Source organism: Penaeus chinensis, chromosome 16, assembly GCF_019202785.1.
Source record: "Penaeus chinensis breed Huanghai No. 1 chromosome 16, ASM1920278v2, whole genome shotgun sequence".
NCBI lineage: Eukaryota > Metazoa > Arthropoda > Malacostraca > Decapoda > Penaeidae > Penaeus > Penaeus chinensis.
Window position 1 is genome coordinate 13,075,818 of NC_061834.1, and position 5,000 is coordinate 13,080,817.

Sequence of the window (5,000 nt, forward strand, 5' to 3'; positions counted from 1 at the left end):
TACACGCTGTCTAATTTCTGCTGCGTGTTTAGAAAATCCACCAAAAAGAGCGAAATCGTATCCTGCTCTCCCGACTTTACCAACATCTGTCACTCGAGTTGCCTGGATCCCTCGCAGCCTCCCACTGCTCACAGACGCAGCATCTAAGGGAGCTACAAGGGATCACTCAGAGTGTGAAAGTCATCGATGAGGAGGACGTTCACAAAGATCATGCCTCTCTCTCTCTTGGAAACGAATTAACAAAACAAGAGGATTATATAACGATAATTCAGACACAACAGGCTACTATATCAAAGTCAGTCAAGCAGCTCTTGGTATTCGTGGACGGCAGCCTCTCTCTGGCGGATCTTCCTGCTACCATCCTGTCTGCTAAGGAGCTTATTGTAGACTGCTCTGTTCCAGAGAAATCGAAGGCTGTAACTGCAAAGCCTGACTGGATCTCCGCTGAGTTTTCCACACAAACTCAGCAAGGTCCAGCACTTCAGGATTAGTGGGATCATACTCCTATCGGTAAAAAGAATCCTGATCAAAGAGCTCAGTTGCCTCCGCCTCCCGACCGATCAAAGACGAGAGACTCGACAGCAGATGCAGGAGGAAGGAGAGCGCAGCAGAGGCACCGTGCTCTCACAATGCAGATGGCGAGGACACAAGTGGAACTGCCGTAGTAGGCCTCCTGCGACTTTTGCAGGGCAAGGCTTCGCCAGATAAGGCGGAACTGCCAGAAAGAGAGCTGAAAAACTTAATGTTAGAATATCGAAGCTGTCAAACAACGAAAACAGCAGCCCACTCTCAATCCCTACTTCCATCATCACCCCTATCAGTTCTGTCTGCAAATGTCAGAAACCTCCGGACCAATATTGGTGAGTTGACTCACATGTCCTTCAACATCAGTGCTAATATAATAGTGGCTAAAGAAACTTTCCTTAATACCGAGGTAGAACCTGCTTTGTGGTAAGATACGAGGCTACTCGTAGTGGTAAAGAAAAAAAACAGAATAGAAAAGAACTTTGAAGGTGTAACTGTGTGCTATAAAGAGAATCTGCAAAGTCAACTACCAACTGTTGACTTACCAGACTGGCTGGAAGCCATCTTTTTAAAAATAATTCTTAAATCAAATGAGTCCTTACTACTTTGCGCCCACTACAGGCCGCAGTGACAAGGCAAGGCACCGATGGACGTCCTAACGGAAAATTTAGACGCCCTTCAGGCTCGCAACAACTGTCAGTATCTCTTAATAGTTGGAGACCTTAATCGCCATCTCATTCAGCCAGCATATGAGGACCTTCTCGGAGTTCACGGACTTACAGATTACGTAGATTTCCGGACACGCATCCTCTAGATCTCTCTACTGTGTTATATCGGATCTAACTGAAGACTATCTCCTGCCCATCGCTCGGCAGTTATATCACACCTTTGCCTTGCCCCCGTAGCTGACCAAAGAAGACAAAGAAAATTATGGCTTTGGTATAAAGGTAGAACTTCAGTCACAAGATTGGGATTTTCTCCTGGCGAGGAATGCAAGCGACAAAACATCCTCCATCACCAGCCTCCTCGCCGAAATGCAGGAGAAATACCTCCCTTCATGGACGTATCACAAGCCTGGTTTGGCTACAGATATCATCAAGCTTCCAAAAAGAAATACAGACTGTGGCAAAGGTACAAAGCCAACCCCACAAAACATAATATAAATCTGTACAAAAATGCTAGCAAAGAAATGGCAGCCGTGTGCAAATGAGCCTGCAACAGATGGCAAGAAGACACGAAGAGGAAACTGTCAACTCTGGGAGCAGGCAGCAAGGAGTGGTGGTCGTTCGTCAAGGAGCACCAAGAGGAAATCCTGGAATCTACAATACCTCCAGTAACTAAGCCCGATGGAACAACTGCTTCGAGTAATCAGGAGAAGGTTAACTTTCTGGAAAGCCAATTCAGCCGTAAAATGACAAGACACCGCCAGAGATACCCTCGATATGCCTTGAACAACTCACTGGTCCTCAAATTTGTCGCACCAGAACTAAAGAGATCCTTCAGAATTTAAACACGAAGAAAGCACCAGGTTCATGATATCGGCCTGCAAACTCCCAACCTTTATCATTTATCTTCCAAGCGTGTATCGAAGAAAGCTGCTGGCTCACTATGTAGAAGGAAGCAAGAGTGATTCCTTTTCATAAAACAAACATTCAAAAACAAATCCAGACAACTACCGGTCCATCTTTCTTCTATCATACATCAGCAAGGTATTTGAATAGATCATTCCTGAACAGCTCATGAAACACCTGGAAAACCACAATCTCATTTCCATCAGACAGTTTGGTTTTCGATACTCCAGATCGACTGTTGCTGGATGCCAGTCGAGATACTCTGGCGATCACCCTCGACATCGCCGGCGCCTTCGACCGAGTGTGGCACAGAGGCTTTCTCGCTAAACTACAAGCAAAATGCATAAGCAATAACCTCTTGCGGCTATTCAACCAGTCATCCCAGAAGTATCCAGTAGAGTCTTCGGTACCACAAGGATTTGTACTTGGCCCAATCCTCTGGAATATCTATACTGATAATATGCTTAGGGAACATTCTGAAATCAAAAAGAAACCAACAAGACCCAGGCATTGGTTATATCCCGCTCTCCAGATGCATCAGAAGTCATGGAAGACAAAATCTTAATGAACAACATCGCCCTTTCACTCGAGGACTTTATCTCAGTCCTCGGTGTAGACATAGACAGTGGCCCAAGATTTAACTGACACCTGAGCAGGATCTGAAAAACAGCTTCGGCGCATATCTCACCTCCTGAATCCACAGGGAATTATCACGCTGTACAAGTCCCAGATCAGACAACACCTAGACTATGCCTCGTTGACCTGGTCGTCTACTGCGCCCACCAGCCTCAACAGGCCGGATAAAAAAGAAAAACGGGCTCTCAGGCTTATCCAGGAAGCCACCAATCTTCGCCACATCGACGCGCTTGAACATCGTGGCGACGTCAGGGCTCCAACAGTGATCCACGAAGCTCAGGTGCAGCAGGTGCCTCATCTAACCAGCCTCCGTCTGCCACCCCACTGCTGAGAGAGAAGTATATATATATATATATATATATATATATATATATATATATATATATATATACTTTTCGTATATATATTTATATAAATATACATATACATATATATATATATATATATATATATATATATATATATATATATATATATATATCTGAGTGATGATTATAAACGAAGATGTTAAAAAAGAGAGAGAAAGGGGGGGGGGGGGGGGGGGAGAAAGGAGAGAAAGAAAGAGAGAGAGAGAGAGAGAGAGAGAGAGAGAGAGAGAGAGAGAGAGAGAGAGAGAGAGAGAGAGAGAATGAGAATGAGACTGAAATCAAGAGATATCAAGAAAGAGGTATCAAGAGAAATCAATAGAAAGAAAAAGAAAGACAAAAAAAAAAAAGAGGCTGAGGAACACAGAGAGGCAAAACCCAAGAGAGGGGCGAGGAGAACTAGCGGGACGGGAAGGGAAGGCATGAGGCAATAGTCCCGCGCCAGAAACTCAAGAGCATGTGTGACCTTAAGAACTGATGGAGGAGCAGTTTCCCCTCGGGAATACTAAAATGAGGCAAATTGCGGTAAAATAGCCTTAGAGACATCCTTTCCTTTGCTCGCGAGTTTAACTTTAAACTAAAAAGTAATTGCCTCTTATTTCTTTACTCTTAAAAGCAAAAGAGAGAAAAAAAAATACAGATACAAATAATTAGTTTGAATATTTAATGCACAGTCTACATCGAAGTATATGAGGCGTGTGTGTGTTTGTATGTATGAGAGAGAGAGAGAGAGAGAGAGAGAGAGAGAGAGAGAGAGAGAGAGAGAGAGAGAGAGAGAGAGAGAGAGAGAGAGAGAGAGAGAGAGAGAGAGAGAGAGAGAGAGAGAGAGATAGAGAGCTTGTATGTTTGTCCGTATATATCAATCGATAGGAGGGTGTCTATATATATATATATGCATAAAGCATGAAAATACGCGTCTTTCCCATTGCCTTGATTAGCCAGATCTGAAGAAAACTGAATGAATCATGATTAAATACTCTTCCTTTACGGGAAAATACAACAGATACCGGGATATCGTCCGCGTTTGGGAACCGGAAACTCTTACAATAAATGGATTTACATTTCCTTTGGAGAGAATCTCACGGTTGAAGAAAAAGTCAGTTCGAGTCCGGCATTAAACAGAAGGGAAACAACTCCGAAGTTTATTTTTCCTTTCGAGCCAATGCAGAGGACGTGCTGCACCTGACAACGCCCCCTCCCTCGGCCGCTACGCAAATTTGGCATGCGCGTTCCTTCCCGAGGGCGGGAGAGGCTCTAGGAAGCGAGAACGAGCTGCTGCGGGTGGGCTTCTGAAGAGTTCTCAGGCCTTCGTCGAGTGTGGCAGCGTGTGAGGCAACGAGGGACGTCCTCCTTGAGTGTGGAGGAGCTATAAAAAATGAGAGAGACGGACTTTCAAGGTGGTAGGACTAAGAGATCAATAAAACAATTAAGGAATGGAATAACGAGTTAGTTTTCAGTATGGATTTGGAAGTAATTAGCAATTCACTAATTGGATCATATGGAAAGGCTCATTGCATAATTTATTGCTTATAAAGTAGACTGATGATACACAATATGGTTACAGATGTAAAGTCAGGTGTATTGATGGTGCTTGTATCACTGGCTATTTGAAATATTTTATGATGACAAGAAACAAACAAAATTCCAATACTGGGGTAATATAAATACTAAGTGAGATTTCCCAGTATAGATAAGTGTATCATAAGGCATAGATAAGTATTTTATCTATGTCACATATGTTGCCAAAATATTCCGAGAATAACAAGAAAACACTTCTCTAAAGGGCTTTGACTCTTTGACAAGCCCGATTATGTACATGCCGTTACGCACTCCAGCACTACACACTACATGAGTTAGCAAAGTATATAACACTCTTATACAACCTTGGGAAAAGAAAGGCGAA